The sequence below is a fragment of the Brachyhypopomus gauderio genome, chromosome 18 (genome assembly GCF_052324685.1).
Source record: "Brachyhypopomus gauderio isolate BG-103 chromosome 18, BGAUD_0.2, whole genome shotgun sequence".
Lineage (NCBI taxonomy): Eukaryota > Metazoa > Chordata > Actinopteri > Gymnotiformes > Hypopomidae > Brachyhypopomus > Brachyhypopomus gauderio.
Genome location: NC_135228.1, coordinates 3,572,400 through 3,594,935, shown reverse-complemented (window position 1 = coordinate 3,594,935; position 22,536 = coordinate 3,572,400). Strand labels below are relative to the sequence as shown.

Genomic DNA, 22,536 nt, shown 5'->3' with positions numbered 1-22,536 from the left:
AAAATGTATCTTTTACAAGATTTTCAAACTTTTGGCCTGGGTAGTACTCGTCTATGGTATGCGTGTTCATTTTTGTTTCTGTTCAATTGCGCACAATTGCTGTGCTGTAGATTTTTAAATGGTCGATTAAATCTTTAGGCTATGTGGGAACATTTTGTGGTGAATTCAGTATGCCGCGAGTTGCAAAAGGTTGGGGACCCTGTGATAGATAAATGTGTTACATTTAGAACGAAACAGGTCTCTGAGTTAACCAACGAGGATTGAATATTTCACATCTCTACATAGTAAGGTGTGAGATTCTGACATATTGCTTTAAAAACCCCTGCGGTTCACCTGGGAATTCTGCGCATGATTTGGTTGTACAGTGCTAAAATCAGTTTACGATGTTTGAAATTATCCGGATGTTTTTGATAAGTGGCACATAGATCTGCTCTGAGTTAATAATAAAGATAGGCTTTTTCAACAAACAGCACCAAAACTTAATAAAAACACACGTTAAAGATTCTTAAACGTTAACGTGTTTTTTTATTTTAAAACGTTAAACTATTCTTAAAGAATATATTAAATATTAAAAGAGTCAGGCTTGAATTTAATAACTAGTGTTACTTTATTGCCCATATATCTTCGACAAAGGACTTTCTGCTGCTGTTCTCTCCTGTACCGCTAGAGGGTGCTATGGTAAACTTCTCTATACAGCACTGGTTCTGAATTCATTTGAACACCTGAGTCGGTTGAGCTCTTCTCGTTTCCTTAACCCTCCATAAAGGTGACTGTTTAAGAAATAAATATATATAGGCCTAACTATGTAAAATACCTGGCGCGTTGTTTCTTAAATAAGGTTGGATTTTTATTCTATAAGAGACTTATTTAAACAGTACGTTGGAAAGTGAACTGGTGTAATTCCAAGTATTTCCTGTGCGTGTCACTGCATCACTGCAACAAGGTACCCTGTGCATTGTAAAAACTTTATCTCTGTATGGCAACCTCGTCTGTCAGAACCAGGCCATAGTTTGAATAGCTCTAGATAGTAAGTACGAACTTGCAGCTGAACCTTTGATGGAAGCAGACATGGAGGATGTTAGAAGACAGACGGGGTAGTGTATCAGGTCTCAGGACACGAATTCAGACTTTCAGTGGTGGGTATGGTGGTGTGATATAAGTGAAGACTGTACATCTGGACCACCTGGAGCTTGTTCGGCAAAGTCAGGACAGTTGTCTGATGTTCTGATGTACTTATACAATGGGTACTAACATACGGCCTGGTCAGATGTACTAATACAAGACATGCTCAGACAGCTCACGTCTACAGGCCTTCAGGTCATGTGGCAGTGCTTAATCTGAATTAAGAACTTTCCAGAAGAAAGTTCTCATCATCCAGTCCTTGATTTCCATTACACGGTACTCATCGGTACACTGCAGCATTGACGTCTTTTGTTTAGTTTAACTGTGACGTCCGCCGTGTTCCAGCCAGGCCTACATTTCTGTTTCTCGTTAGTGACTCTGTTTCTCGCTGTTGGCTCGTCGGTGCGCAGGAAGAGGCCCCATGAGCTCAGAGAGATTTCTGAAAGGTGAAGGGATGTTTGAAGCCCTGAAGAGCCCCAAAACGTGGCCCTGTTCCACTCAGAGGGAGCTCACACTGCCGTGACAACAGAGAGAGAGGCTAACTGTATGGGAGAGCTAGAAAGACAGATGGAGAGAGGGAGGGAGGGAGAGATGGAGAGAGGGAGCAGGGGAGTGAGGGAAGATGAGAAGGGCTTTTCCAGAAAGGGGCTGGAGTCTATAGACATGGCTTCCTCCAGCCAGACCCGCCCCCCCACCTCTCCACTTCCTGTACATGCAGCTGTCTGATTGGTAGGTTGTGCTTTCCATCTCTCTGGGGAGGCTTACTGTCCACGTGTGTGTGTGTGTGTGTGTGTGTGTGTGTGTGTGTGTGTGTGTGTGTGTGTGTCCGTCCCTCACTCCATTCTTGCTCCACATCTGGCACTCAGAAGCTTGGTGTGCTGATGGCTTATTCATTTTTTTTTATACAAAACTTTCTTTTTGTTTTTGGTTTTGGATTGACAGCACAAAGAAGCAAGAAAGCAGCATGGCTTTCACTTTAATGGACCAACTAAAGAAAAAGGGGAAAGGTTATGAGTGTGTGTGTGTGTGTGTGTGTGTGTGTGACTGTGTGTGTGTGTGTGTGAGAGAGAGAGTTAGAGGGACAGAGAAGAAAGGCACCTAAATGAGGTCCAGATTGTGTGTTTGCTCTGTGGTTTGCAGAGCTGAGCTCACCAAGCCAGCCTCTTCTGGCCTGGACGAATGTGTGTGTGTGTGTTTGTGTGTGTGTGTGTGTGTGTGTGTGTGTGTGTGTGTGTGTGTGTGTGTGTGTGTGTGTGTGTGTGAGGAATATGTGTGCATTTATGTGTTTATGAGTTTATGTGTACTGTATGTTTGTGTATATATATAATATATATACACTCGCTGACTGGCCACTTTATTAGGTACACCTGTCCAACTACTCATTGACACAAATGTTGAATCAACCAATCACATGGCAGCAACTCAATGCATTTAGACATGTAGACATGGCCAAGACGATCTGCTGCAGTTCAAACCGAGCATCAGAATGGGGAAGAAAGGTGATTTAAGTGACTTTGAACATGACATGGTTGTTAGTGCCAGACGGGCTGGTCTGAATATTTCACAAACTGCTGATCTACTGGGATGCACAACCATCTCTAGGGTTTACAGAGAATGGGCAGAAAAAGATAAAATATCCAGTGAGCGGCAGTTCTGTGGGCTAAATGCCTTATTGATGCCAGAGGTCAGAGGAGAATGGGCAAACTGATTCGAGCTGATAGAACGGCAACAGTAAGTCAAATAACCAGTTGTTTACAACTGAGGCATACAGAAGAGCATCTCTGAACGCACAACACGTTGAGACAGATGGGCTACAGCAGCAGAAGACCACACCAGGTGACACTCCTGTCAGCTAAGAACAGGAAACTGAGGCTACAATTTGCACAGGCTAACCAAATTTGGACAGTTGTAGTTGCCTGGTCTGGTGGGGTGGTAGGGTCAGAATTTGGCATCAACACCATGAAAGCATGGATCCATCCTGCCTTGTATCAACGGTTCAGGCTGGTGTGGGGGGTGGTGCAATGGTGTGGGGGATATTTTCCTGGCACACTTTGGGCCCATTAGTATCAATTGAGCACGTGTCAATGCCACAGCCTACCTGAGTATTGTTGCTGACCATGTCCATCCCTTTATGACCACAGTGTACCCATCTTCTGATGGCTACTTCCAGCAGGATAATGCACCATGTCATAAAGCGCGAATCATCTCAGACTGGTTTCTTGAACACGACAATGAGTTCACTGTACTATAATGGCCTCCACAGTGACCAGATCTCAATCCAATAGAGCACCTTTGGGATGTGGTTGAACGAGAGATTCACATCATGGATGTGCAGCTGACAAATCTGCAGCAACTGTGTGATGTTATCATGTCAATATGTCAATTCCTCTCTGAGGAATGTTTCCAGTACCTTGTTGAATCTGCCACGAAGGATTAAGGCAGTTCTGAAGGCAAAAGGGGGTCCAACCCAGTACTAGCAAGGTGAACCTAATAAAGTGGCTGGGCTGTGTGTGTGTGTGTGTGTGTGTGTGTGTGTGTGTGTGTGTGTGTGTGTGTGTGTGTGTGTGTGTGTGCGATGTGAGTGTGTGTGTGCGTGTGCGTGTGTGTGTGTGTGCGTGTGTGTGGGTTTATACTGCCTCATACTCACCACACTGACCGCATTGCTTTGCTCTTTATATTCTTTTCCCATAGAGAATATCCCAGACAGCCAGATGAGTTAGAGCAGTTAAAAAGTACCAGAACATAAAGAGAGAGTGCAATATCTAAAGAGAGAGACTGGAACAGCTGGAGAGACTGGATTAACTAGAGAGAGACTGGATTAACTAGAGAGACTGGATTAACTAGAGAGAGACTGGAACAGCTGGAGAGACTGGATTAACTAGAGAGAGACTGGATTAACTAGAGAGAGACTGGAACAGCTGGAGAGACTGGATTAACTAGAGAGAGACTGGAACAGCTGGAGAGACTGGATTAACTAGAGAGAGACTGGATTAACTAGAGAGAGACTGGATTAACTAGAGAGAGACTGGAACAGCTGGAGAGACTGGATTAACTAGAGAGAGACTGGATTAACTAGAGAGAGACTGGAACAGCTGGAGAGACTGGATTAACTAGAGAGAGACTGGAACAGCTGGAGAGACTGGATTAACTAGAGAGAGACTGGATTAACTAGAGAGAGACTGGAACAGCTGGAGAGACTGGATTAACTAGAGAGAGACTGGATTAACTAGAGAGAGACTGGATTAACTAGAGAGAGACTGGAACAGCTGGAGAGACTGGATTAACTAGAGAGAGACTGGATTAACTAGAGAGAGACTGGATTAACTAGAGAGAGACTGGATTAGCTAGAGAGACTGGATTAGCTAGAGAGAGACTGCAACAGCTAGAGATATCCTTGAACAGATGATTTTATCAGTCAGATGAAAGTATCACACAGCACATTTGGAAAGCTAGTTCTGAATGTTTAGACAGAGGTAAACATGGATAGTTTTTTCAAATAAAACTTTTCTAAAAGCCTTAAAGTAGACTGACATCACAAAGACTGTAACCTTTGACCTGCAGTATTACTGACATTGCAGACCATAACCTCTGACCTGACATCACAGAGACTATGACCTCTGACCTGCAGTAAGACTAGGGCTGAATCCGAAATGCAGTATTTATGTATAGTAGGCACTAGATTTCTATGCAGTACGTTCTGCTCAAGCGTTAAAGCAGCGTGTTCTTTCAGCAGGTGACTGGTCAGTTTTCATAACCTCGGACACACTACCTGTTATCACGTACTGCTTTGGCGTATTGAATAGGAGGGAAGTACGGCATTTCGGACGGAGCCTAACATCACAAAGATAATGATCTCTGACTGGTCAGGGAAAACTTGTTATCTATGATCTTTTAAAGTGAGATATTACCGTGTATGCTATCTCCAGTTAATGTAAGAGACAGACAGACTGAAAACTTACTAGTGATACTTATGTTCTACTTCCAGGACATGGGAGTTCACATCAGACCACAGCTGTTCACTTTATAAAATGAAAAGTTCATTTTTCCTCACACTTTCAGTCTTTACTGATCTCTGCCATTTATGTCCTTGTGCTTCAAATTCTCTCTCTCTCTCTCTCTCTCTCTCTCTCTCTCTCTCTCTCTCTCTCTCTCTCTCTCTCGCTCTCTCTCTCTCTCTCTCTCTCTCTCTCTCTCTCTCTCACACACACACACACACACACACACACACACACACACACACACACACACACACACACACACACACACGCACACACAAGCTGATGTAGGTGGTGTGAGTAAAAGCACTCTCTCTGGCTAAAATTAGCCCACGGCCACGGCCCAAGCCCACAAATCACCACCCAGTCTATCACCAACGGCAACCAGTGTCCACTGAAGTCCCTTCCTTTCACCACTGGGGTAAGTGTTTGTGTGTGTGTGTGTGTGTGTGTGTGTGTGTGTGTGTCTGTGTGTGTGTGTGTGTGTGTGTGTGTGTGTGTCTGTGTGTGTGTGTGTCTGTGTGTGTGTGTGTGTGTGTGTCTGTGTGTGTGTGTGTGTGTGTCTGTGTGTGTGTGTCTGTGTGTGTGTGTGTGTGTGTGTGTGTGTGTCTGTGTGTGTCTTTGTCTGTAATAATGCATTGCTGCATTCTGCTTCATGTCTCATGATGCCTGTGGTAAGAGTGTGTGTCTGAGACCGTGGCTTTGCTTTTCTCAAACGTCTCCTGCTTCTCTCACAATTCTCACGCTTCTCACAAACATCTCACACTTTTCTTAAAGGGATGTAAGACTGACAGGAGGTGGTGAGAACGAGATTAGAGTAACTGGTTAGTCTTTTTTTTCTCTGATGCTAAAACGAGCGTTAATTGCAGAGGAACACTCTGGTGGATCTCCATATACAGCATGGGACAGACGTGCATTCACACCACATCATGTGTGAATTTTGCAGTCTTCTTCCTCGCTGGGAATGTCTGCAGATAAATCTCCCAAAGCGTTCAGCTGTGTGAAGGGACTGAAATGGCTGAATGAATAGGCAGATTTTTTAGAGATGATCTTGTGCAAGTGTGTACGTGTAAGTTTCCGGTCATCAGCACTTACATGGAAATCATGGTTCTCCAAATATTGTAAAAGTCACGTTGCAGCCCCGGACCCCTCCCTAGTCTGTGTCTATATATGTACTTCCTGTGGGTGTAGCTGTTTGTGTATGTGTTCTCCCGTCTTGTTAATCCAAAGTGCTACACAAGGTGCTCATTGTGTGTTAAGTATGTATTGTGTGCGTCTTGTCCCGTGCGCGTCTTTGTGAGCTTGATACGTGTTCTGTGTTCAACACCAGTGATACGCTGCTTTAAATACTTCGATAAATGACGTGTTCTCCTGTACGGCCGTCTCTGCCTCACCTGGCATGTTACAGTAAAGAGGTGCTGTTGAGTGACAAACACCCGTGAGCTCGTCTGGTGATAAAGGTCTTCACCTGGATCTGCCCTGAGCTGCTGGATGGTGATGAAGGTCTTCACCTGGGTCTGACCTCCATGGAGCATTTAGAAGAGATGCTGTGTGTCAGAACTAAATGACTGGGAGGGTATAACACTCAACAGAAGAGTCAATGCTGAGGATAGACAGGCACAAATCTGCCCCACACAGGGGTAACAGAAGCATTTGATTCTCTTTATGTCTCTTTCTCTATCTGTCTCTCTTTCTCTCCCTCTCTCTTTCTCTCTCTCTCTCTCTCTCTCTCACACACACACACATTCATACACACTTTCATAAATCAAGCCTATCTGTACATGGAGGAGTCCTGTTACACGCACACTACTGGTAAATTATGATTTGATCTCTTGACCTCTTACAGGTTCTTTCTCTCTCTCATTCTCCCTATGTCTCACTTTACTCACACTCCCTCATTACATCCTTGCTACAGTCACCCTATACTCTCTCATTATGTGTATGTTATACTCCCTCACTGAATTCCCATACCATATCTCCACACTATACTCCCGTTGCAGTATTGTGCTCATGGATTTCTGGGTCATCATTATTTGCAAGCTTTTAAAAAGATGTTATACATTATCTAGAAGTGAAGCAAAAATAACCTTCTGGTAAACAGATACTACTATTAATACTGAAATAAAACTGATTAAACTTGAAAAAACCCGAAAAAAACTGAATACATGGTGATCTAGCTGACGAGGCCAAACTCCACGTTGGGAAAGACCTCAGGAAATCCCAGACAATGAGTCTTATGACTGTAGGACTTCCCCCCCACTGACACACAGTGGAATGTTTCATATTCTCCCAGAATGGCTTAATATTAGCCAGGGCATACCACTGTTAGCCTGGGGGGGGGGGGGGGGGGGGGATTACCTTCAGTGCTCTATATCACTTCACCATAGGAGTCAAAATAATCTGTATATTGAAGTCCGTGAATGGTTAGACAGTAATGTAAGCTGTTCCCCGTTCCTCGATCATGTTGAGGAGTTTTCCCAGCGTGACGGTGGAAGTGTATGAGAGACATCCATATGAAAGAGAAAATCTTGATGCGATGGTGACGGATCGCAACAATGTCCCTCCAGGGGTGGAGATTATAACTGCAGGTACAAACATTAAAGCACTTCCAGATTAGGAGGGATTAGTGCATTGTTCCACCAAAACAGATTACACTGCTAGATTATGAGGGTTTTGATTATGTGTCTCCCTCAGGCTCCCACTAATCTCCCATCCCCTTCACAACTTGTATTATGTAAACAACAAAAAAGTCTTTGAGTGTTAGAAACAATGGATTCTTTCCTTGTTAGTTTCATAAGGGGCGGGGGGAGCAGTGCAAACGTTTTGAGTGGGAGGAACCAGATCACTGTGTGTTGAAGACCAGATTATGAAGATCAGATTATTATGTGTTTATGAAGACCAGATTATGAAGATCAGATTATTATGTGTTTATGAAGACCAGATCACTGTGTGTTTATGAAGATCAGATTATTATGTGTTTATGAAGACCAGATCACTGTGTGTTTATGAAGACCAGATCACTGTGTGTTTATGAAGACCAGATTATTATGTGTTTATGAAGACCAGATCATTATGTGTTTATGAAGATCAGATCACTGTGTGTTTATGAAGACCAGATCACTGTGTGTTTATGAAGACCAGATTATTATGTGTTTATGAAGACCAGATCATTATGTGTTTATGAAGATCAGATCACTGTGTTTATGAAGACCAGATCACTGTGTGTTTATGAAGACCGGATCATTATGTGTTTATGAAGACCAGATCATTATGTGTTTATGAAGACCAGATCACTGTGTGTTTATGAAGACCAGATCACTGTGTGTTTATGAAGACCAGATCATTATGTGTTTATGAAGACCAGATCACTGTGTTTATGAAGACCAGATCACTGTGTTTATGAAGACCAGATCACTGTGTTTAAGAAGACCAGATCACTGTGTGTTTCTGAAGAGCATATCACACTTATGTATGTTTATGAAGAGCAGACCACATCACTGCGTATGAAGAGCCGATTACATCACTACATGTTTATAAAGAGCAGATCACATCACTGCATATTTATGAAGAGCAGATCACTGCGTGTTTATGAAGATCACATCACTGCGTGTTTATGAAGAGCAGATCACTGCGTGTTTATGAAGATCACATCACTGCGTGTTTATGAAGAGCAGATCACTGCGTGTTTATGAAGAGCAGATCACTGCGTGTTTATGAAGAGCAGATCACTGTGTGTTTATGAAGAGCAGATCACTGTGTGTTTATGAAGAGCAGATCACTGCGTGTTTATGAAGATCAGATCACTGCGTGTTGAGTGCTGACAGGACTACACTGCTGCAGTCTTAATGGAAGAGTGGGAAGAGTCAAGGAGCTTCACAAAGAAATGTGTTTGATGTTCAGAGAGAGAGACAGAAAGAGAGAGAGAGAGAAAGATAGAAATATAGAGGCAGAGATAGAGACAAAGAGAGTTTCTTTCTTCATCAAAGCTTACTTCTTCAAAGCTTTCAAAGCTTTGGCAATACCAGTGGAACTTAAAGTTCCATTTAAGTGAACTGAATTGAATTGAGAGAGCTAGTGAGAAAAATAGAAAGAGGAGGAGAGAGAAAGAGAGAGAGAGAGAGATGAAAGCTGCCCTTTCAGGCTGATTTATCATAGACATTAAATTGTCTTTAATATACGATGCCATCAGTGTCCCAGAAGGCTGCAGTGCAGACATACTGTCATTCGTCTGTGATCTGTCAGGATGTTTTTGGACACTTCTATAGGAGAAACTATGTATCTTGAAGGTCACTGACAAATGTTGGAGTTATGACATTCATGAAGCTGCCATGAGCGTAATAACTAACCAACTAGAGTTGGCGGCTGATTTGACAGATCTCTCCAAAGACTGGACATTCGGTCCGCCCTGCATGATGTGACCCCCCCATTTTACCTGAAGCATACACCATGTGGAACATTCTCCTCCTCATGTTCCAACCACCAGCAGAAATGCCACGATCCGCATAGTCAGTGTTCCTTCCATTAAACAGTCTGACCACTGAAATGTCACACCCTAGCTTTAAAAAACAAAGTCTCCCTGCAGATGCCTGACTGTGCCTGGCCAGGAGAGTTCAGTTTAAGAGAGAGTCCTGCTTCAGGACAAAGGGAGAGTCAGGAAAGAGCACTGATTGGTTCAGAAGAAAGGCAAAGCCCTAATCAGTTCAGATCAGAGAACACTGATTGGTTCTATATGATCCATAATTATACTGCCAAAAGTTCTAGAGGGAGAGAGAGAACTCTGACAGGTTAAACTTGTGTTTACTGTACAGAGGTAAGAGGAGATGTATTCTGGTCACTACATTTCTCTGCACCTCTCTGTCTCTCACCTCTACTACACCGTGGCTGTTGTACTCAGTACGTGTTTTACTGCTTCATTGTTTCACCACTGTTGAAGCTGGAGCAGTCCTGGCATTCATCAGACTACTGTTCAGACATCCTCTATCAGACATCCACCATTCAGAGATCCTCTATCAGACATCAACCATTCAGAGATCCTCTATCAGACATCCACCATTAAGAGATCCTCTATCAGACATCAACCATTCAGAGATCCTCTATCAGACATCCACCGTCCAGACACCCTCTATCAGACATCAACCATTCAGAGATCCTCTATCAGACATCCACCATTCAGAGATCCTCTATCAGACATCCACCATTCAGAGATCCTCTATCAGACATCCACCATTCAGAGATCCTCTATCAGACATCCACCATTCAGACATCCTCTATCAGACATCCACCATTCAGAGATCCTCTATCAGACATCCACCATTCAGAGATCCTCTATCAGACATCCACCGTCCAGACACCCTCTATCAGACATCAACCATTCAGAGATCCTCTATCAGACATCAACCATTCAGAGATCCTCTATCAGACATCCACCATTCAGAGATCCTCTATCAGACATCCACTGTCCACGCATCCTCTAACAGACATTCACTAATCCAGGGGTGGCCAACCCGTCATAGACCAAGAGCCACTTTTCTTACTGTGTTACGGCAAAAGCCACATCGTACATGGGCGAGTGTAATCTGTTGAGCGGGGGGGGTGGCGAGTGTAAATTATTAGCTGTGAAGACAGTCAAATGCGTGTTTTCCACTACGCCGGTTTTAAAAGTATTAGCGGCTCGCTAGGCTTGTAAACTAACCGCGCACCACGAAAATGTAGCAGTGTGTCGCCCCGTTTGTGCAGGTGAGCCCGCGGACCGGCTGGGGAGCCGCATGAAACCAGGCAAAGGGCCGCATGCGGCTCGCAAGCCGCGGGTTGGCCACCCCTGCACTAATCAGACTTCCTCTATCAGACCTCCACTGTCCAGACACCCTCTATCAGACCTCCACTGTCCAGACACCCTCTATCAGACACCCACTGTTCAGACATCTTCTATCAGACATGCACTGTTCAGACACTTGGAGAGGTTGCCATGGTTGGGGAGTTGCCAGCATCACCTGGCAAAGGACAGCTCACCATACAACCGATCAATGCATGTCTTTGGACTGTGGGAGGAAACCAGAGGGAAAACCCATTCAAACACTGGGAGAACATGCAAACTCCACACAGAATGGTGCATACTGGGAATCACACTGCAGTGTTTGGTGATGATGATGATGGTGATGAAGGGTAATGAATGTAAAGATGATAATGATGATGATGTTGATGATGATGGTGATAATGGGTAGTGACTAGAGATTATGATGACGATGATGATGATGATGAAGGGTAGTGACTGTAGAGATGGTGATGAGACCAAATTCTGCTTCTCAGTGCTGAAAGTACACAGTCACACAGAAAAATGCAAAAACATAAACAATCTCAGCTTTAGGGTTTGCTGTTAAAAGGTTACGACCCCTTATTCACCTTGTTCTGGTTAATGGTTAATGGATGTGTGTCTCTGTAGGATTTGCTGTTGAGACATGAAGGACACACCCTTTGAAACACCAGGGTATCCCAAGCACCCAGTCTTGTGTGCTGTGGCTATGTGTTGAGAACAGCCTAACTAAAATAATCCTATGTAAGTGGATAGCAGTTCACTGTAAATAAACATTTGCTTACATATTCCTTCAGGACATATTTTTAAGGGACAGTCCATTCCAAAGGAAGTCATAAAACATTACATGTACACACAATGTCTACTGTATGTTCATTAAGAAAATTAACCATTGGATGACTGCCCTAAGACTACAGCTTGTCACATATAGGGCATATATACATATTGTTACATTCTAGTGGTTGCCCGTTCCCACCGTATCCCTTTATAAACTACCATCCTGGGACAGTGAGGCCTACCACATGACCACTCAGAGACACGTGCCTCCAGCTATGGCATCTCTTCGAACTGTGTCCCAGCTGCGGGACGCCGCAGGACGGCTGTACGCACTGTCAGGACACGAGGCACTCTGGATAAGAGCGTTTGATAAATGTGTTTGGCCCAGTTAATAGCCAGTCCATACTTTATGACAATAGAGTATATAGTCCATACAGGTAGACCAGCGTCAGCTGGATGATAGCTTCTCCAGGGGGTCCAAGGTTGGGGAGTTGTTTAAGCTCACCATCATCACACTGATGGGGCCTACACTAACCAGCCTTACTCTACACATAGAGGCTGTGGCCTGTGAGGCTGACCACCAGGACTATTAACCTAAGCACTGATGAGATAAGGGATTTGCGGTCCCAAGAACAGGTTGTTCCCTAAAGAGCTGCATTATCAGATCTCAGACATGTGCACTTGAGGAATTCTTCAATGACCTCTCAATGACCTCCGTGACCATATTACATGAGTAAGTCACACATTGTACATAAAGTCCTTTACAGCAGAAGAGACATGTACCTCTTGTTTGCACATGCACACACACACACACACACACACACACACACACACACACACACACACACACACACACACGCACACACACACACACATGCAGAAAGCAGACATTTAATACTTTTCAATTTCTGTTTTGCCTGGTGGAATATCTAGACCAGTCAAAAACACTGTGGTTTACAGTAACATTCTCAGAGCACATACCTACATTTGGTCGACCCACATATGGTCGCATGCTGATGGATGACCTTTTGGCTTCTGTGACCTGAAGCCTGCTGTATTCCACAGGAAACTCCCCTTACAGAGGGTGGAAGACCTCGACCCAAAGTGGGAAACGACCTTTGTCTCGGGATCTGGCATGACTGACAGCAGAGTGGTGGAGAGTGGAGGAAAGTGGGGTTTGGACCTCTTGCAACATGGAACCATTCCATCTGCCTTATCTGTTCATTCTGCTTCATCTGATTCAGCTGTACCAGTTGTTGTCTAAGAGAACTAATTGGGTAAAGGAAGTATATGCATGCATAGTTCTTACTTGATCACACCTGCAGATGTAAACTCACAGACACACACACACACACACACACACACACACACACACAGTTGTATATACGTATGCTTCCCTGTGTACGCTTCTGACAGAATAAAAGAAAATCCAGGGTGTTGTGAAGAGATCACAGCTGTGCACACTTGGAATTTCAGACAGCCACTCCTCTGTTAGGTCCTCCGTTAGGTCCTCTGTTTTGGTCCTCTGTTTTGGTCCTCTCCAAAAGCTCAGGAGCGATGGCGTGGACATTTTAGGTCCAGACATTCATGTTTCCTGACTGGCTACAGCCAGTCAAATCAAACCAAATCACTACAAGTAATGCTTCACAACATCACACATTTTCAGAAACTCGACTGCTTGGTCACTGGTCCACAGGGCTTGAATCAGCTCATCTGTAATTCACATGTAACACCTGTCTGACACGAGACCATAGGAAATGACTCCTGGCCTCTCTGTTTAGTAAATCATTTTGCAGCATATGTAAAATTGTTGGTGAACACTTTCTCATATATCACAGTAAACTCTCCTTGAATCCTTTCTCAGTAAAGATGAAAGATATTTGGAAAATTTTGGACCCACTGGTAAATGTCCCTGGACTGAATCTCATGTGAAACATCTATAGTAGCTCTAAACTACCTCTGGCTTTAAATTAACCTTATCTCAAAACTACCTTAACCTGTAAGCTAACCTTAGATCTAAACTCACCTTATCTCTACACTAACTTTACCTCTAACCTTAGTTCTAAAGAAAACCTAGGTCTAAACTAACCCTATGTCTAAAATAACTTCAAAACTAACCCTAGCGCTTAATTAACTATAACTTTAAGCTAAACTTAGCTCTAAACAAACCCTAGGTGTAAACTAACCCTAGCTCTAAACTAGCCCTAAACTAGCACTATCTCATGAAGTGTGTTAGGATATTACAAGACAGACAGTGTAAGGGAAACCACCAAACAGCAAAATGTAGCTAAACAGTTCTATCATCTCCACCAAATGCAGGCTCAGCGTGGGGCGTAGGGTATAGGGCTTTGTTCAGTCTCATCTTCCCACTTTTGCCTCTAACTGAAAGCCGAACTCTCCCCAACCATAATGCACTCCTTCCAGGGTGTAACGGATGGTCTCCACTTCGATATGCACAGCTGACCCTAACATGAGTCTCAGCCGTAACCTTTCACTCTGACACTCACTGTCTGCCTTTGTTTTTTCAGCTGGGGCTGAGGGACGAATCACTGGCGTGCCTGAGAGATGATGCCTCAGCGCTGACAGACTTTGCCCTTTGACTCTGATCTGAGTTCAGTTCTAGGGTATCTCTTTAGATTTGTTCAGGCCAGTCTTTGTGAAGGGAGAGCTGATCTTAGACCTGCAAAAAAGCTTCGCCCCAGCGTTGAGTGCAGCAGTTGTTGATGGTGGATTGCAGGGGGGTTGTCATGGATACAGTGAGAAAGGAACACGTGTACCATGATTCGTCATGTCCACACGGATACGGCTCCGGGAATGCCGTCTGCAAGCTCATAATTCTTACTCCAGACTGGTATTCCAAACAAGGGGGTTGTGTGGTGTGTGTGTGTGCGTGTGTGTGTGTTTGCTGGCTGTACAGGTTAGGATCATATGTCATTAATACCAACCATTTCCTTAAAAAAGATTTCTTATATAAAAATGACTATGAGCCAGATGGAGGAGTTTGATCCGCTGTGGCAACCCCTAAACGGGAATTGCCGAAAGAAGAAGAAGAAGATATAAAAATGACTATGGAAAATGATTATGGATAGAATGCTTCACAGAGTTCCTTAGAGTCCATGTAAGCAGGACTAGAATGGTGAACTGCCTGAGATGCTGATCCCTAGGTAAATAAAACATTCACATTATCACAAACTAAAACCATTGCATATTAATACACCCAGAAACTTCTGAAAACCTCCAGCCATCAACAAGGCTGCGCTCCTTTGTCTTGGAAGAAGAAGGAAAAGAAGAACACGGAGTAAATTCTGATCAGTTTATCACATGATGGATAAAAGTTCACCAAGCCAACTGTACACAGGCGTAACTTTACTTGGAAAAGTGCAGGGGACATCTTGATATGTGACAAAAGTGCACATGTTTTTGGATTAAGAACACAAAGTTTCATTTTATTAACTGACAACTTAAAAAAAGGACAAAGACACAGAGCTTTTGAACTTTGTAAAGTAATAGCCTACCACAAACAGCCATGTACCAACATCAACAGCCTTTGTAAAGAATCAACACCAACAGCCTTTGTAAAGTACCAACACCAACAGCCTTGTAAAGTATCAACAGCCTTTACTTTTTGTAAATTACTGACATCACCACCAAACATCTGAGGCTTTCCAGTGGGTATTCAGGCTATCGAGGGCTTTGATTATTAAACAATGCAGACATAGTCAAATCTCAAATTCATAGAAAAGTTTCGGCTTTAGCCATCCATACCAGAATCTTTAAAAAAAGATTATCAGGCACGAAGGGCACTGCTTCTAATCTCATATCAGTTTCTGAGTTCGTTAGTTTGGGTCAGACAGGAGTAATGTGAGGAGAGAGACACCTAGCCTCCCGCAGCTGTTCATACCACCAACTGCCTTGATTCCAGTCATAACATGCTAAAGACGCGGTTTACAGAGGTCAGGGCCGACCACCATACACCACACAACACCTCCTGTTCCTCCAATTCACAATCATTTGATCGAGCCCTCAGATCTGGGGTGTTTTTTTGTTTGTTTTTATTGTGTGATAAATATGATTTAAGAAGCCCACTCCACCCACTCATGATGTCTGAGTGAAATACTTGTTTCATATAGTTTGTTTAGCGAGATTTAAATATTCTAAAAACTTTTTTGTAATTTGTTTTAAGAGTTTTAAGAGATTTTTAACAAACAAAATCGTACACTATTGTGAGTAAATGACATTTTGAGGCTGGCTCTGAGGAACGACGGCGCGAGGACACTTTCACCGTGTGGTAGTGTGTAACGTCACACATCTGGACGAAGGCTGCACGAGACGCGGAGAAACGCGCGAGATCTCCGCTCCGCCGAGCGCGCGCGGGGGGAGGAAGACACGCCACTCACGCGAAAGTAACGGGGTTCAAAAGCGAGACGAGAAGAGCGCCGAACACGTTCACGTCTCTGGATCTTTGACCGACCGGTTTACTCCATTCAGCGGACCACCAGAAGTTCGCCCGGTCACCGTGCACGGACGTGAGTACTCCGTGAGTAACCGTTTATGAAATTCGCCGGTTTCTCCTCCACTTTCTGGAGTTCTTCTTCAGATTTAAGGTTAAAGTGGTCAGTACTGAGTGTGTGTCCTTCTACTCTTCAAACCCCAGTCAGGTTGCCAGAAGACCAGGACAGTCGTGGAGCCCAGTGTGTTCTTTTCTTTTGAAGAGATATTGCCAAGACAAGCAGGAGAATATTTTCCCCGAGTTTTCTCAACGCGTTTTTATGCTGCTGACTTGAGATCCGTTTTACGCACAGGTTATTCATCAAACCCACCGTGTGTCTGTTAACCTCTTTAAGCGCCTCTGGCTGCACTAGGTGGGTTTGGACACAGATCAGAAGCAGCAGTCAAAGCTTTTATTTAGAATGAGGACAGAATAATACACATATTACATCCGATTACATCGTATTGACTCAGTTTGTTGTTTGTTGATGTGCTTTTACTCACAACTTTGAACGGTTGGTTTCGCTGTGTAATCTTTAATTCACTCACTAACTTGCAGCGCGGCTGATATTTGGGTTGTCATATTACCTGGATCAGAGTAACGATACCTCTTCAGGAGACAGACGACCCGCTGCTTTGAAGTGGGTGGAATAACCGTATATCACCAGGACATAAATATATCAATCTGCCCCTCAGAGCGCACCCTGGTCGCACTTCCACAGGGTCGTGTTAGGTTGCAGTCTGGAGACCTTGTTTTGTATCCAGAATAACCCGTGTACCTGTAATCAGAGTGCATGGGAGTCGTGGTTTGGGACATCCCTAGGGGTCATTAATTATAGTTTCTTGTACGTGCAGAAGAATTGCATTCTCAGGGTAAGGCATTTCTGTAGAACTGCGGTGTTGTTTACCAAACTAATTGCATCTACCTACGTGATAAGCCCATGTCACCCTTCCCCCCTCCCCTCTGTGATTGGGGGCAGGGTTGAGTTTGCAGAGGAAAAGTACAATTACCCCCCAGTCAAGCACTGCTCATTGAATTAGTTATTGATTTTTCCTTGCATTTCTAAGTCCTGTTACACCCCGTTGTTCTTGTGGGCTGCAGATTCTGTCTTTTAAGTGCTACTTCTATTATACTGCTTTTAGTGTTAAAAACTGGTCTTCATGCAAAGAGAGAGAAACAAAACCCCCAGAACCTGATGACCTTTGTTTAAATGAGGTCGCAGGTCATCTGAGGCTCTGGCAGCGTGGACACACTGTCCCTTTTACAGCAGCGACTCTGGGGCCGTACTGCGGTGTGACTGTATGTATCCCAGAATGCCTGGCTGCTGACTTTTATGCCTCTGGCCTGTTTGAGGTTGTCGACTTCACTTAGGTCATCGTTGGGCTGTATGTTTTTAAACTAAGAATAAAGTGGCTTTGTGGTCACAAAGTGCAGCTGGTGGCGTCCTGGCACTGAACGCATTTAGGGTGGAGCATTACCTTTTCCAGCACCTCCCACCTCTCCTAGCCCCTCCCTACCCCCATGGCCCCTCCCACCGCACATAGCCCCGCCCACAGCCCTGCCCATACTCCCAGGCTTGGCCAGCACAGGGCCGGCCTGACCTGAGATGTAGCTGACCAGGAGAGGAGGAGAAGGAGGAGGAGAATCTTTCATGGGGACCAGGAGAGGAGTCTTTCATGGCGCTGGTTATTTTCCCCTCTCTCAAACCCTCCGAGCTCAGCGGCTGCCGTATCACAGAACGGAAAAATCAGAGCAGTCGGAGAACCTCCTGCGCCTGCCACCCCGGTCCGTCTGGAAATGCCTGATAAAGAGCGATGATCCCGGGCCTCTCTGGTCCGAGACCACACACCCTGCCCCGCCAACCGCGAGTTCAGCCCTTTCTCTTTTTTTCTTCAAGTCTCTTCTTCTTCTTCGTCTCCTTTTTAAAAATAATACGCCTGCGTCAGCTGATCGCCGTCTGAAGGCACCAGGCTGCTTTACGGTGGTGTTGAACCGCAGCACACACACAGCTGCTCACACTCCCACACAGCTGTCTGAGATTAGCCTTTACAGTACAGTGTCAGTATCAGTTTCAGGGAGATTCACTTGTGAGGCTTTGCTGTTATATCAGCAGCAATGTCACCCATCAAGAGTGTGTCTGTATCTGTGTGTGGGTGTGTGTGCGTGCGTGTGTGTTTCTGTGAGTGGGTATGTGAGTGTCTGTGAGTGTATTTGTGTAAAACTGAAACCCAAACCAGGAGCCACAGTGAAATAGAGAGAAGTTTGGAACGTTAATTGAATCAAAGAGGTCAGAGGTCGTGTCTAAGCTATCTCCGCACTTTTTGTGTTCCTCTTTTTTGGTAATTATCAACGCGGTCACAAGCTGCTCAGCTCTGCTTTGGTCAACTTCAGCAGGGTGAAATGTGGATTTCCAGCAGTTGCGTGAACGCCCACAGTAAGAAAATTCAAATTTCGGCAGTTAAACTGACAGGATCTGGATGCGGCCGGTTCTGCTGAAACAGGAGTGGTTGTAAGTGGGTCACATTACGTGGTGGAGATTTTCCATCCGATTCTCCCTAAAGGAGCACGGTTGATTGGATTAAAACCAGCCGTGTCTCTCGTAGATTCCAAAGAGTCACAGAAGCCTCAGCAGTGGGGCCTCCTCTAATGTCCTGGATATGTTTTGTAAATACTCAGAGGTTTAATTGCTCAGAGAGTAAATACTTTGAGGTGATATCAGATGGAGTTTTTGGAGAGAATAACTGACTGATAAAAGAGTGGTAATGGGAAAGAAAGATCTGATTGAAAATGTGATGGACTTTGTGAGTGTGTGTGACTTTTTTTCCCTATAAGTTAGATCCTCTTCTGATGCTATCTTTTCATCTGTCTCTCTCTCTCTTTCTTATGTGCCTACCTGTGTCATCCTCCTCTACTCCCCTTTGTATATCTCTCTCTAGCTCCCCCTCTCCCCCCCTCTCTCACCCTCACTCTGCCACCCCCTCACTCACTCTGTCACTCTCTAGATCACCCCTTCCCCCCATGCCTCTAGTTGTGGGCCTCTGGAAGTTTGTGTGATGAGCTGTACTCTAGTCATGCAGACTGATCAGATCAGGCGGTGCTTGGATAACCTTTCCACTTCCCTTTATCTCTGTCTTGCTTTCTCATTCTTCCTGTAACTCACTGCCACGTTAAGCACATTTTTACTCTTGCTCCCCTCAATTCTGCTGTCTGTATCCTTCAAAAGCTTCACTTATAAAGACAGGTCTCTTATTGTTATTGTGTGTGTCTGTGTGTATGAAGGGATGGTACACAAACTCCCAGCATGTTCCTTTCTGTGAAAAGCAGCAGGGTGTGTTCCTGCAGAATACCACTGGCTCCTCCACCGGAATAAGACATTTGCAAAGCTGTCAGGGGGAGGTGTACTGCCCCCCCCCCCCATTCTCCCCAGCCCCCCCTCTGGGCTCTGTTGGAACAGTTAACGGCAATTTCTATCTTGCTTTGTGAGAGCAGGGCCTCCTCCCTGGGGAGGGTGTGCAACAGGGCTGTATTCTGGGCCCCCTCAGCCTTCCTGCATTATTAATCTGTCTGAAGAGTGGTCCCTGCAAGGCCACCCTGAGCTCCAGGCCCTCTGCTCCCCTGGAAAGAAAACTGTTAGTGCTCTTCATCAGTGCTAACACCATATATTTACACTGTATATATCACTGTAATATTTACACACATTTTCCACGTGCTTTAAATACTGTCAAATAATAGCAGCCAAACCATGTTCGGTATGCATATTTTGCAAACCGCATGGTAAAATACACATTTGAAATTCTTCTGTAGTGAAAACTCATGAAATCATCAAAATGTTATGTTATGAGTATGATTGTAACATAAACTGTTTTATAAAGTAACATAATTAAGAATTTAAAGTTTGAAATATATTTATCAGTGCAGGAAACATTAATAATTTTAAATCTTTTATACTTGAAACACTCAAACTCCACAGCAAAAAAAAACAATAAAATAAATAAAATCAAAAATGTGTTGGCTGAGAACCTTAAGACCATGGCCACTTTTCTGTTTTTAATGTTCAGATATGGTATTAAATGATCTCCATGTTTAGTTATATTCAGCACATTTGTGTGATCCAGTACAAGTAATTCTTTGGCAAAGCGGATCACTGTTTTTAATGGAAAGCTGTACTCAGTACAACGGAGTTCCAGAGAAAATCACAGCGGCTTTCTCTCCCCACTTAGGCCAGGTTGCCTTGGTTGCAGATATTATGCTGCTATTTTGTGGCCATTGATTGGCTGGTTGAAAGAGGCCCCAAGGGCCCCTGGCCCTCAGCTGTATGTAAATGAGGGGCCATAAAGCCCAATCACAGAACTTGAGTGTCCCAGCCTGGGACAGGTGGTGGATATCTGATGTTTATTTTCCACTAGTTCCTGATGTGGTTCTAGCACATTTTTACTTCATTGATCGTTACACATGCACTAGCACATAGTTGCATGTTAAGTGATTCGTGCCGGTTCCATTCACAGCATTTAGCAGGCAATCTTATTCTGAGTTACTGTAGTGCTTCATTGTCTCTATGGAAGAGACATGTTTTTCTTACTGTGTATAAATATGACTTTGCTGATTTATTTTCATGACGTCTAGCAGCTCGGTATAGTCTTTGCACTCTAACCCTAAGTTTGTGTAATTTCAACAGGTAGCAACTTCACTCTTTTCCTGTTTCTTTTTTTAATTTTACATTTAAAGTATTTGTCAGACACTCCCATTTGCACTTATTTATCAGTATTACAGTACATGTGTTTCGTTATTAGTACAGGAGCTTCGTGTTATTTACAGCTGTTATTGTAAAGTTGGCCATGCCATTGGTCACGCCATGCCAGTCAGTTCTCACATCATTGGCCACTGTGAAAGTTGATCTTCACACCATTGGACACAGTGAAGGTTGATCCTCACACCATTGCCCACTGTGAATGTTGCTTTTCTCCTTATTGGCCAGTGTGCATGTTCCTCATGCCATTGGCCACTGTGTTGTGGTTAGTAATGGAAAGACCACACAGCTTTACCACAGAGCAGCCTACAGTGACTCAGACATTGTTGTACTGGGCTTTCATTGTCACCAAGGCAACCTGTTAACCTTTTACATAATAGATTGTCATCTTCATCGTCATCACGACTGTTTTCAAGAAGCCTGGCAGATGTGCGGAGAAGTCCTGTAGTATTTTGACATCCCGCATGAATCATCCATCTTTATGACCTGTAGCCAAATAGTGTGTCTTTGTGTGTGTGTGTGTGTGTGTGTGTGTGTGTGTGTGTGTGTGTGTACATGCTCATGTAGTCTTGTGTATTTTTTACTCAGGGGTGATGAAGAATGTTGTAATTAAATTGGGACAGACTCTGACACATTGACACTGAGTTGCACACACTCCACTAGTGCTTATAACCACACAACACATACCTTATGGTACGAGTTTATACAAGTATGGACCACACACACATTTACATATGCGAATATTCTCTGTGATTGGCTTCAGGTCAGTAGCTGTGCAGGACACTACATACACTACAAACCCCATACAGATGTGTGGATCATTTCCTGTCTGTCCTAGCGTCAGTCAGACAGGTAAATGAAGATGCCCTGTCTGATACTCACGTGTGTTCAAGAGCAAGTCCTGCCTAAGACAACACACAGGGAGGGAGAAAAAACACAGATGTAATCTGATACGCGTCTGTGACGATAAGAGAGGGATGAAACACATCAAACTGCACATGCTACTCTCGTCCAGAGCTTCAGTTTCTGCTTCTCTTCCTCTTGGTTCTAACTCCACCTCAGGCCATCAAATGATTAAATCAACCTCAGGCTTTTCTGGTGTAAACGCATTCCTTTGATGTGGAACCCGTCCTGTTTCCATGTGTGCTGATGCTGTGATCGTTTCCTGCTGTATGTGTTTGTGTGGAGTAGCAGTCAGTGTGATGGAGGAGTGGTCTATGGGATGGAGGAGTGGTCTATGTGATGGAGGAGTGGTCTATGTGATGGAGGAGTGGTCAGTGTGATGGAGGAGTGGTCTATGTGATAGAGGAGTGGTCTATGTGATGGAGGAGTGGTCTATGTGATAGAGGAGTGGTCTATGTGATGAATGAGTGGTCAGTGTGATGGAGGAGTGGTCTATGTGATGGAGGAGTGGTCAGTGTGATGGAGGAGTGGTCTATGTGATAGAGGAGTGGTCTATGTGATGGAGGAGTGGTCTATGTGATGAAGGAGTGGTCTATGTGATGAAGGAGTGGTCAGTGTGATGGAGGAGTGGTCTATGTGATGGAGGAGTGGTCAGTGTGATGGAGGAGTGGTCTATGTGATGGAGGAGTGGTCT

At 44.2% G+C, this 22,536-nt stretch overlaps 1 protein-coding gene across 13 annotated transcripts in view; it reads left to right on the top strand.

The window, feature by feature from the left end:
• Positions 1-16,029: 16,029 nt before the first annotated feature.
• lhfpl2a (LHFPL tetraspan subfamily member 2a) overlaps positions 16,030-22,536 on the top strand; it is a 43,095-nt gene continuing 36,588 nt past the window's right edge. For 5 of the 13 annotated variants that reach the window (XM_076980204.1, XM_076980196.1, XM_076980192.1 and 2 more), the window contains exon 1: positions 16,030-16,229. The gene's annotated coding sequence lies outside the window, so the exon portion shown is untranslated. Of the gene's footprint in view, positions 16,241-16,357; positions 16,566-22,536 lie in introns of all 13 variants that reach the window. The other 8 variants (XM_076980194.1, XM_076980189.1, XM_076980197.1 and 5 more) reach the window with 5 other exon arrangements.